Source organism: Platalea leucorodia, assembly GCF_965183815.1.
Source record: "Platalea leucorodia genome assembly, chromosome: 3".
NCBI lineage: Eukaryota > Metazoa > Chordata > Aves > Pelecaniformes > Threskiornithidae > Platalea > Platalea leucorodia.
This window is the reverse complement of record NC_138825.1, coordinates 13,882,224-13,895,539: the sequence shown is the minus strand read 5'-3', so window position 1 is coordinate 13,895,539 and position 13,316 is coordinate 13,882,224.

The window sequence follows — 13,316 nt, the reverse complement described above, 5'->3', positions numbered from 1 at the left end:
TACGAATATTAATAAACATTTTTTTTTTCCCATGGTCCCCAAGGTATTATTTTTCCCTCTTGTTTAATGTAAGGAAGGTGCTGTGTAACTATGGAAACCTTGAAACTCACTTCACCCAAGTTTGGGGAGAGGGAGACAAGGGCAGAGAAAATGGAGAAGAGATGCTTTTTTCTTTGGCAGATTTCTTAACAACTCCTAGATCCCATAAAAACAAGACACAGGTTTTCTTAGGGGAAGGCATTTCTCTTGTTCTGTGCAATTTAATAATAATTTCAACAAAGTCAAATTCTCCATCTTGGTCTTTATGTCCTGGATCCTTCCACCCATCTGGCTGAGCCTGAGGTTTCAGTGCCTGGGTGCTGCACAACTCACCAGCCATGCAGGAAGGAAACAGTGGGAAGAGAATCAGAAGCATGGGGATTTGTAGAGGCTCCTACAGTCTTGCTGGTGGACTCATAGCAGGAGCAGAAACAGAAATTGGTTCCTCAATTACCCTCTCAGTCACTACATCCATTTGTGCACTCTGGCTTTCATCCCAAGGATAGAGCTTTTGTCTTGCCCTGCCCTGTAACAGTGTTAGTAGTGGAGGCTGTGCAGCCCCTCCTTGCTCTTTGGGCAAAGAGGGTGGTGGGAGAAGATGAAGGCACTGACAGGCTAGGCAGGGTAAGCAGCACTTCTGTGCAAAGGCAGGGTGAATTTGCCCCTGCAGCACTAATCTGCAATGCAGGGAAAAAAGCCTCCTTTAGTTCAGGAGACAAATACTCCAGATGGTGAGACCAGAAGTAAAATATTCTGAGAGTACAATCACAGAAACTAAAAGTGAGCAAAGGCAAAGGCATTGCTGTTTTGTACTTCTTTTCTCAGCTGTATCAGCAATTGAGATGGAAGGTAGTGCTGGCCCAGGACCCCGGGATTAACACCTGGTTATGGTCCAAAGATCATAAGATCAAAGATCATTACAGCTTGGTTATGATCAAAGAGTAGCGCTCACACCAGTAATTACACAATATACTATTTGGCACACTGGTACTGCAGCTCTGGCCAGTGAAAACTTTAGCCCAAAACCTCTTGCTTAGGTGGAATATGAAAGCATCAAAGAAAAATAATAATAATAATAAAGATTTTTAAAATTTAAAAACTGCGTAAAAACTTGAAAAAGTTGTACAGAGAAAGCGGTTAGTAAAAATGAGACATTACAATGTGTGCATGGCTAGGATTGGTAGGGTTTAAGAAAACAACAAAGGAGGTCTATTAGAATGGTGAGTAAAAGAGAGATTGTAGTGGTGGAGTAGACTGAATGCCAGGCAATGGAACTTATTAACTATGGTGGAGAAAAGGCACATTCACTCAAACTGCATTTTTGCCTTGCCAGTCTTTGGAATGGATCAGGAGATTGTTCATGTATCAAAGCAAATATTTCATGTTTATTACAGACAAACACATTTTGATCAGTAGGCCCCAATCATTTGTATCCACAGGTCCAAAAACAGTGGCTGAGGAGACAATCCAGCTCACTGAGGTTCATTCTTAACCAATACTAGAATAATTTCAATTGGAAGGAAAGCAATTTTGCCCAGGACCTCAGGAGATCATCTAGTCCAACTCCTCCAACAGAAGCAAACACTCTCAGAGCTGTTCCAACTAGATCTGGTTCCTGCAGGAGCAAATCTGGGAACAGTGGAGGAGTTTCCAGGGTCTGGGACATGCTAACATTTTGCACATGTGCAGACGGTGAGTGGAATGACCTAGCAAGTGCTATCAGATACAGCAAAAATAATGGAGAGACAAAGAGGAGATTGGGGTAATGTGGATGAGATTAATAATTAGTGGCTGTCAAAAGGGTCTTCTGGGAAACAACTTTGACCTGGATTTTATTTTTATGAGAGGGAACAGGTTTGCTTGGCAACTGCAGCATTTGCACGGACCAACTATACTTTGGCTTTGGGAGCACAGTGAAGTCCGCTGCAGCATTTCTGCAAGATGGCGTGTGTAAGCCAGCTTGCGCCGCACACCCCTTGAGTGGGTGAAGTGACAGAGTGAGGAGGGGCCTCAGTGCAGACTGAATGAGAGTGTTACTCCCTGCCTACCCTGAAGCAGCTGATTCAAGTCAATATCATATAGCTGATGAGAGATCCACAGCTTAAATAAACCCCTGAGGCAAAACAGGGAACGTCTGGAGGTTGCCAGGGATCTTGTACTGAGTATTTGCTGCTTTCAGGCAGGAACCTGTTCCCATCTGAATATGGAAGTGATCACCCCAAATGCTTCCAGAGCCATGAGGCCAGCACTAGGCAGATGTATGCCCCATCTCTGCCTTAGAGATCATCTAGCAAGGCATGCTTAAACTCAAGCAAAAGGTCTGATGTTGATTTCAAAATAGCATCATGAGATACAATACCTGAGACCCTCATGAGTCCACAGAGATGCCCTTACCTTTTGCTGACTCTGGCTCCAGTTGCTTCCTGTGGCAACAGTCTCCACTTCATCAGCTAGCTCAAATGATTTTAGGAGCTGTGAGGGATGGTCTGTTTTCCTTATGATGCTTGCACTGCTCATCCCTGCCAGGTCATGGTTTTCCCCATGTTTTTCTAGGCTTTCACCAGCACTACAAATGTTTTGCCAGTTCTGCATGGGAGGCCTATAGTTCAAGAACTTCTTGTGAACCTGTTATAGGTCAACACCTGCCATTTTCATAATGTCTGGAGCAGGTATTTGCTAGCAGCTTGGATTACTCATTTTTCTACTCCTTTGTTGTTCCTGGCTGGTCTGATGATTAAACCAGCCTTTAAAAATGCATTCTTTTTCAGAATAAATTTAAACAGAGCAATGGTTTAACTTCTCAGCAGTGTTCATTTTTTTATTTAACTCCTGGTGATATAGCAGAAGGTCCACTGGGTTTGAAGCTAGTGATATATTTAAGTAACCCTTTGAGTCTTTAAGGTTTTAAGTCTCCAGCATTAACGTATTTTTGTGTTTGTAATTTTCTGTGCTGCAATGGATGTCTGGGACTGTCTCATTCATAGGAAGCAGTGGAAGATTCTCAAAACAATTTTTGATACACGTTTTTTACTGATGGCCAATAGGGTTGGGACACCTGGTTCCTTATAAGGCCTTTGAGACCTCCATGATAAATCCTGATCTCAATCTCCTGAAAATATTTGTCAGGGAAAGACTCGGTCTAAAGGTATATCCTCTCCTACCCTTATACAAAACAGATACTCCTTCATGTGCTTTTCATTCACACACTGAAGACAACATATCAGACAAATAAAAAATAAAATAAAACCCCACCTTTTTCTCTTGGCTTCCCAAAAGCAAAAGGCCCTCAGTTCATTTCCCTTGGCAAGAAATTGCTAGTTTCTGAAGTCAAGTGTTCAGCTACACACCCTTGCAAGGATATATATAACAATGTTTTCTCAATGGCTGTCCAAAGAAAGAGAACAGAACTCCCTGTTTGCTTCTGGAGCACGACCATGCAACGACTAGGACTTTTTTCCATGGTGGTTGTTTTTTCTGGGAATCCTTTCAAATGGCCTGAAGATAGAGACTGAACAAAGATCTCTGCACACATTTGCTATTGCTCGGAAATAGCAAAATGTTAGCTCCAGTTAATGGTCTTGAACTACTCCATGGCACTTATGCCATGGGACTCCATGGGCACTTATACCTCTCTACAATTTCTTCCCTTGTGAAATAGAGGCATTCGCACACCCTGAATGGCTGCAAAGATCTGCATCAACTGCAGACCATGGACTTGATATATTGTACTTGATTTGGTTATTATTGAGTTTTTTCCTCTGATGCTGAAGTATCCTTTGTTGGGCAGACCAGACAGGGTTTCCCTAAGGCAGGAGGAAGGAGGTGAAGCAGTATGGTCAATGTAATCTGTGGGATTAATGGGGCTATGCCATTTCCCATCAGCGAAAGATTTGGCCCTCTGTGCTAATAGCAATCCATGGGTAGTGTTCTGGAGCAGGGCACCACAAACATGCTGTTAAAAAAACATGTCTTTCAATTATTTACAAATGTTCAAGCAACTTTCTATGCAATGTTTTTTAAGTGATTCACTGTAGCTAATTTAAATTGCATTGCTTTACCTGGGGTAGGGTGGAGGGGGAGGGAAAAGCTACTGTAAGTAGTTATTTTATTACTGGCTATAGACACTGCAAAAAAAGTATTACTTTAGCTGAAGTTGGAGTTCCAATGAAATTTCTCAATATAGAAATTAAACCTATTTCTTAGGAAAATGTAGCTCCTCTTCTTTGGACTTCAAAAAACTCTTCTTGTTTTCCCTAAGCCCAGTACAAACATAAAGTTTCTGCCTTGTAGTTTGGCTCTTTTTTGGAAACAGAGCATTGGCCTCAGCAGTGATTTCTTGTGGACAGGCTGCTGTTGTTAGTTCAGCTGCCTGGACGGCATTGTCCACAACTAAGCCAGACATCACCTTGGCCTTCAGGCCCTCATCAGTGGGTTGGACTGTTCATAGGTCAGCATTTGTCACATGAACATTGAGGAGCAGAAAAGGACTTGGCTTCAGGAAAATCTAGCGTCTCATATACTTTGCTTTCTTCTCCTTAAGTGTGCTATCTCAGGTTGCTGCTGAAATCTTCATTTGTTGATGGAATATTTCAACAGCTTCTTTAGAAGGATGCCAAGCAAGCAGAAAATCAAAGCATGCATTATGTATGTGAGAATACTAGTTCTCAATTTTTGTACAATTGCTTAGATCAAATCTTGACAGGATGTGGCTGTGAAGTTGTTCCACTGATTTCCCGTCAGTCTTTAATTGCCTAGAGGTCCCAGCCCATGAAAACAAATCACAGCATCAACCAGGGTCCCTCCAGGTGTATTACCTCATGGTTTGGGTAAACCAGCATTAGAGATAAATTGGAAAACACAGATAAGTACAGAGCAATAAAAAGGAGGAGGAATGCATCAGCAGACTTTGTTAGAAATGTTGCAGCTTTCTGGCCCTGCTGTGAATCTTCCCCAGTCCATTTCATTGCCGAGACAGGTGCCTCACGGGAGTCCATCTCACCAGCCTCCTCTCCCAGAGCCAACTGCCATGGCTGTGTTTGATTGTGGGGATGTAAGTGTGCCTCGTGCATGCCTGGAACTATTTCCTAACCACATGTCCCAGGCTGCATCCAGCCCTGCTGAATGGCCCTGTGGTTGATCTCGCTGGTTGCCAGGTGACCACCAAGCCACTCTATCACTCCCCTTCCTCAACAGGACAGGGAGAGAAAAATACAATGAAAAGCTTATGGGTCGAGGTAAGGACAGGGAGATCACTTACCAATAACTGTCACAGGCAAAACAGACTTGACTCAGGGAAATTAATTTAATTTATTGCCAATTAATGAAAAAGTAGGATAATGAGAAATAAGAACAAATTGAAAAACACCTTCCCCACACTCCTCCCTTCTTCCCAGGCTCAACTTCTTTTCTAACCTCCTTCCCCCTGAGCAGGGGATGGGGAATGGGGGTTGCGGTCAGTTCATAACACTTTGTCTCTGCTGCTCCTTCTTCCTCATGCTTTTCCCTTGCTCCAGCATGGGGTCCCCTGCTCCAGTGTGTAACCCATGGGATACAGTCCTTCACAACCTTTTCTAATGTGGGTCCTTCCCATAACCTGCAGTTCTTCATGAACTGCTCCAGCATGGGTCCTTTCCACAGGGTGCAGTCCTTCAGGAACAGACTGCTCCAGCTTGGGTCCCCAGCAGGGTCACAGCTCCTGCCAGAAAACCTGCTCCTGTGTGGGCTCTTCTCCACAGGCCACAGTTCCTGCCAGAAGTCTGCTCCAGCATTGGCTTTCCATAAGGTCACAGCTTCCTTCAGGGCACATCCACCTGCTCCGGCATTGTCACGTCCCACCTGTGGGGAGCGGGGAGGGACTCAGACTTGCAAATCCCCTCAGCGTGGATTCAGGTGAAATAACACTCAAGGTCCGTACATAAACATCAACTTTAATGGGAGATTTCTATAGAACAAATATTCTGTTAACATCAGCCCTCTAACAAGTATATTGACCTAAGCTATGCAACTTTGTGGGAAATTAAGGTAAGTAAGTAAGTCTTGCGTTACTCAATGACTTTAGGAAGAGAAAGAGAGAGAAAGAGAGAAGGAAAGCAAGCAAGAGAGAGATAAAGAGATCACCAACCCTGCATCCAGCGTCGGACCTGCCAACAGGGGTATTCGGTGTAGAGAGCTCCCGTACACTCGCACGTGCCTCTATTTATTGGCCCCAGTTCCTGGACTCCTGGAACCTTCTTTTGTCCCAGTTCCAGGAGTGGTTGAGACACCCATCAAATCAAGAGAAGTGACCAATCAAGAGAAGTGTCACTAGGCACCTCCTTGTGACTTAACCCTCTCTTGACTTCTGGCAGGGTGTCCAGGCTCACAGAACAGGCATTTGGGGCTCGTCCCTTACACCACCCTGTGGCTCAAACACTCCAAGGTCCTCTTCAACAGTGGTAATCTGAACATGTTGTATTGAAGGAGAGAGAGAAGAGAATAAGCGGTTGATTAGGCACTTTATTAGGCAAAGTTGATAGCTAGGCCAATTAATATTAACAAAAGCATTGCTAGAGCTTCCACTATGTAATCCCACCTTCCTGCAAGTCCAAAGTTTTTAACCAGAGTTGAGATCCACAAGGCAGTGTTCCAACCCACCCTCCATTCATTCGGTAACATTGACTGGAACAGGTCTCCCATCTTGGTTGTGATTTCCCGCATCCTCCGACTGCTTCCTTGATTGTGGTTGTGGCATTGTGTATGGTAATGCAGCATTCTCCAGCCATATGGTTCAGCACTCCACATACACCTTGTTCTTTGACTAATAGCATATCCAGAGCCAGACCATTCTGTAAGGCCATCTTTGACACCTGTTGAACCTGCAAATTTAGTTCTCCAAAAGCATGTGCAGTCCAATTACTCAAAATATGTACTTGTCAGGTCTAATTTTCTAATACAAACTGGTGTTTTTGTAGGAGTACACCTGGAGCGAAATAGGCCTCAAACGCAAGGGCCACTTTCACTCCCCAGGTACAATAATGAGGTGCTAGGACCCCTCTTATCCACTTGGGTGCACTCTGAGGTGTCTGAACATCCTGCTTCCTCCGGTTATATTTGGGGTTGTTAAAGTCAAATGTTCTGGAGGGGCACATTGATGGAATACCGACGGTACAGCGTAAACCTGCCATTTCATGTACATGCAGGTGTGAGTACATTTTCCCATCTGAACATGCCCAGAAGGTACCCTGAGGTATTTAGCAGCAGACCATGTTGATGGGTTATAGGGTTAGATTATTACAACACCCCTTTCCCATGCAAATTTCCACTTTGTCTCGTGGGTAAGCGTGACTCCACATTTTATCACGGTTTCTGAAATGGTAATGGTTCCATTACGCATGGGACCTCTAGGTTTAAACCCTGTTACTGGAAAGCCCCAACAAGTGCACATATCCCAAATAAAGGTTCGCAATTCTGGGATATACCATGTTTCTATGGGGTCCCACGTTAGCGATTTACAACTAACCGTCTGTGAACAATTCATTAGGGGGGTATCCTCATGGGGTAGGGGATTTATTTCTCATGCATCAATTATACTATCTGGATTGGACAAAACATGCTTAAGGGACCAAGCAAATTGATAACAAGAGTGGTTATGATGAGCATAGCCACCCCATTTTTTAGGAATCTAAATGCACCAACTTGGGGAGCATGGAACGTTATATTCGTGGAACAGGGGTTCACCGTGAGGGGGAGGGTTACACCACAGTACAAGATTGCAAGGGATCTCCACCTCTCAGGGACACCACATCCAATTCAGTAGAAGATTACAGGGGATCTTCACCTCCCAGGGACACAATGCCCAACTTTTTCAGGCTGCAAGGGCAGCATTTGTAGTTCCCCTGCAGAGCTGTTGCTTCCAACAGGTAGCATTCCACATGTCAAACTAAAGGGCAAGAACAGATTGCACAGGCAGTGGAAGAAGGGACTGGTATCTTGGGAAAAGTACAGGGACACTGCCCAGTTGTGTAAGAGAAGATCAGGTTCGTGACCACCTGAGGAACCTGAATGTATATAAGTCTATGGGTCCTGATGAGACGCATCCCAGAGCCCTGAGGGAATTGGCTGATGTAGTTGCTAAGCCACTCACCATGATACTTGAAAAGTCATGGCAGTCAGGTGAAGACCACGGGGACTGGAAAAAGGGAAATATTGCAGCCATTTTTAAAAACGGTAAAAAGGAGGACCCTGGGAACTACCAACCTGTCAGCCTCACCTCTGTGACTGGGAAGATCATGGAACAGATCCTCCCGGAATCTATGCTAAGGCACATGGAGGACAGGGAGGTGATTCAGGACAGCCAGCACGGCTTCACCAAGGGCAAGTCCTGCCTGACCAACCTAGTGGCCTTCTATGATGAGTAACTACATCAGTGGACGAGGGAAGAGCTATGGATGTCATCTATCTGGACTTCTGTAGGGCCTTTGACACGGTCCCCCACAATATCCTCCTCTCTAAATTGGAAGGATACAGATTTGATGGGTGGACTGTTCGGTGGATAAGGAATTGTCTGGATGGTCGCATCCAGAGGGTAATGGTCAATGGCTCAATATCCAGATGGAGAACAGTGATGAGTGGTGTCCCACAGGGGTCCGTTCTGGCACCAGTGCTGTTCAATATCTTCATCAATGACATAGACAGCGGGATCAAGTGCACCCTCAGCAAGTTTGCAGATGACACCAAGCTGAGTGGTGCAGTCAACACATCTGAGGGACGGGATGCCATCCACAGGTATCTGGACAGGCTGGAGAGGTGGGCCTGTGTGAACCTCATGAGGTTTAACAAGGACAAGTGCAGGGTCCTGCACTTGGGTCGGGGTAATCCCTGGTATCAGTACAGGCTGGGGGATGAACTGATTGTGTGCAGCCCTGCCTATGTTTGTTTTTTATTTCAGACCCTGGCATAACGCAGTTCAGCTGCCTTGGCCCAGGTCATCTCCACCAGTCCATAGGACCTGCAGGCAGGGTTTTTTTTTAATTTTTTGAGTGTTGCATTAATTTTAAATTTCCTCATACTCTGACATGTCAGAGAGCGAAGAAAGAAAATCTCATCACCTCTTTTCTCTAGAAATGTAGTTTAAAGGGAAGATGACAGTATGGTTTAATCTTTTAAAAGTTCTCTCAAGCAAAATGAATATTTATTTTGTGCCTGAAAGCATTCATTTTCTGAGCCATAACTTCTAGTCTCTGTTATTCATAGTCTCTGTTATTCATAATGTGTCCTTTGTCTTCTTGACATTTCCTAGAGATGTCCCAGTCCCTCGCAACATGTCACTTATTAGGACTGATTTCTACAGACTCTGAGTGGCTTCTGGGAGGACACTGGGGTCCTCCTCAGGAAGACAAGGCACCCTGGCTCTCATTGTTGCTGTGAGAGAAGTAGTCCTCCAGGACCAGCTCTTAGCATTCCAGCCTCTTCATTTTGTGCTACTAATGGGGGCAGCTGACATGAGAGTTGACATTCTGTTTGGTTCTTCACTACATTTGCTATCTGTCTCATGAATGAGCCTTTGGTGCATAAGTCGAGCTGGGTGTTGCTCAGACAAGTCATGCGGATAGGAAGCAACTGAACATAAGATGCTTGGCTGCCAGATGGCAGGAGAGCCCTGGACAGCAGCCCAAAAGATGATGATCTTTGTGTCAGTAAGTTCCCCAACTCATAATGCATCCTTGCCACCAGCATAAGAAAGAGGCAAAATCAAGTGACTAAGCACAGGCTGGGTGAGAACTCTTTAAGCTGGCTTTACCTGCTAGCACTGTGTCACCTGTATTCCCAGCACTGACTGCTAGAGCTTATTTAACAACCTAAGCACACACAACAGAAAGCTGTCCTGAGGGCCCTGGGGTCCTGGAGTCATTGCAAAAATTGAGATACTGCAGGTAAATAAGCAATCTGTTGGTCTGGCATGCATCATTAAACCATATCAATAAAAGATGTGTATGGGGTGACTCAACGACAAACACTGCATTACTTGCTCTTACTTCTTTAAATACAGTGTTTCTAAAGAAAGAAAACAGACCCCAAATAGTCAAAGGAGCAATTCCAATTTAGACCCTGTAGATTTAGTGCTGGTAGTGAATGCCTTTGTGCTGTACAGAATTCCTGCCTTCCTTTGGGGTAATGGATATCTTTCAGGATGACCAGTATCAAAGTTGCCTGTTCTATTCTTTGTTGTTTATACTCATGTGCCAGATAGAGGCGGGGATCTGAGCATGCAAACAAGAGCTTGCAGCTTTATTTCATTTCCTGCTGCCACGTGACAGTGGCACTAGCAAGACAATCTTTGCAAGAGGAGGTCTGCAGATGTGAGTGTCCAAATTAACTGCAGCTGCTATTCCTGTATGATTTCTCACTGCACCCTCTGTTTCACATCAGCTCTCGGGGAAGTCAAGTGCTGAACACCTGTGGTGAAGCCTGGTGTGATAGACCCCCTGTGAGTTCCTGCTCTTGAGTCTGCTCAATAGTGACAACGGATTTGTGCTAAGACTCTGGACTGGTCAACTGTGCTGTCACTGCACTAACCCTGCCAGAGCAAGTATCAATGTCCCCTGCCATGCTGATAGTATGGAGTCCTGAAGCAGCTCTTCAGAGCCAGAGTCCACTGTGCATCTGAGTGCTAGCAGCTGGCTTTTGGAGATAGCAGCCTTCTGCTTAGCAAATGATCCATGTGAGACAAGTGGAGCATGGTTTGTTACTGCCAGCAATGGGAAGGAGAACACATAAATAATGTGAAGAGTTGAACAGTTGCTTTGTTTACTACTCCTGTCTCTCTGGCTGCTGCCATACAGAAATCAACTATGATACATTTGATGCCAGGTGGCAATAATACTTAGATCTCAGTGGAAATGTGAGAGGGAGCAGTACTGTCAGAGGAATATTACCCTGTCTGAGAGGTATCTTTGAGCAGCCTTCTGGGCCTGCCAGACCCTGCTTTACATATATGTTTATTGCTCTGTATAACTGATGGATCGACTACCTCTTCAACTGCACAGCCTTCAAACCAGGTGCCTGGCAGTAATCATGTATTTCAAGAGGCATGTAAATTACCTTCTGTCCTGCCTGGAATTCAGTATACCTTAATGGAGCTGGCCACAGGAAAGCCTCAATCTATTTCCAGCTTTCGCTTTGGCAGGTTATTGATGTGTAGCTTGTAACACTGTACCTCTGCAACACTAGAGAAATGATGGCAGTAGTCACATTAACCTTTTCAATCAGCTACATGCTGGTTTCACATTGCTCTGCTAAGAGCCTGGCAGTGGCTTTTGGGACTCACAGATGCCATCTCAAAACAATTAAATACCAAGGAACATCATTGCTGAAAGACTCATAACAGCACTGGCAGAAATACCCAGGCACCTTCAGAACTGCAAGTCTGTTTATGACGTTTCTTTCGGCTTCATTAGCAATACCACTGTGCAATTGCATGTTAACTGTTATGAAAGGCCAGTGCACCTGCTCATTTCCCTGCTTGACTCTGAGCACAACCAGCAGTTGCAAGGCCCATGCTGACCACCTACATATCAAAAGTGGAAGAGTAACCAGGCAGAGCAAGCAGCAATTGCTCTAGATACATATGCTGGTACAATTTTGTATTGGGAAGAAGCAAGGGTTTCACCTGGTGCCACATCACATAACGTTGTTAGATGCAGCATCACTACAGCTGCTATAACTCTGATAATGTGGACACCTGGGATTCACGTGTCGCCTCCTCCATAAAACTGATGCTTATGCCCAAATAATAAGAAAAGTCAAGAACCTAGACCTGTTGAAGAAAACACGTGATCAGCCAACTGTGAGACCCATGGACTAAAAAAAGAGGGGGAGAGGCAGAGAAGCAGAGGGAAAATACTGACCAGGCCAGGAATGTTTCTGACTACAATTCAGTGAGCGGGTGTATTAAACAGCCATTGAAGATTTCAAATTACTGAAAGCTGTCTGGTTTCAGCAGCTGTGCAGCATCTCTAGATTAGCAAAGAGCTGTATTGTATTTGTCACTCTCCTTGGCAGCTGATCTTTGGTCCCAGAGATGATACACTTCTGTAGCGATACTGGGATTTTACAGCATGGGAGCCTCCACAGACTGGCACAGCAGAGGAGGAAATGAAACACCATGCAAACTGCAGGCAGGAGCAGAAGGGTAGTATTTGCAAAAGGAATAGCTGATTTTTCTGGCACAGACCTAAGAAGTGACCACCTGGGAGGTGGTGTGCCACAGTTACTCCTGACTGGCTGAGGAGAAACATGAGGTTTTGGCAGAAACTCTAGAAACACTCTGGTATTAAAAGGCAGCAGCAGTCTGGCAGGTACACCCTCATGCCCTCATGGATACTGCTGATGGCCTTGCTCTGGCATCTTTAATGATACCTTCCTGAGACAGGATCCTTGATGGTGCTCGTCAGTCCCTAACATGTACAAAAGCAAACCGTTAAAAGTGCAGGTTTCCATGGAGAATGTATTATGCTTTCTCCTGGCAACCTTCCCCTAGGCAACACTGGCAACTGGCTATTGTGTTTGCAGAGCGGGGCTGATTTGGCACTTAGCAAGGAAGCTGGGAATGGAGCCCCTTCCATGTGCCACCAAGGCCTGGGATCAAGGTGGGCAGCTGGGCTGAAAGCTCCCTGGTTCCTCACTATCCAGTGGCCCAGGCAGGTAAGAAGGGTACAAAACTTTTTATCTCCTCTACCTGGTGGGTTTTACTGTTCCCTGGCATGCAGCTGTTTCCATCACACCTGGAGGATCTTTGTACTCCTTTTTAAAAATGCATTTCTTAGCATTAGTTGCTAAACACCTAAATACTCCTGAGGCTTCCACATTATAAGGCCACCCACAACTGCCTGTGCTGTCTCACCTCACCTTGAGCCCTGGGAGACAGGTCTGTCTGCTTTTCCCTGGGACAGCAGAGTGCTTATGCCAAACAGCCAGTTCTGCTATTTTGGAAACTTGTTTATCAGAAACTGTTCAAGACACCAGCATCTTCCCTGCTGAAGCTGACCCAAAGTGAGTGAAGTCCTTCTGACTCCACTAGGTCTCAGAGCTCCTCTTCTTTAGAGATGTTTCTTCTTGCACATCTGAAGTTTCTACCAAGGAGAAGCCAAAGCAGTGTAATGCATTTAGTTGACATTTCTTTTACACTGGGAAAGCATACATTGGGGAGTAACTTTAAACAACAGAGATTTACAGGCAATGAGCCAGGCAAAAAAATACAGTGTTTATGTTATCAGTTGTTAAAAATTATCACTCTTGCT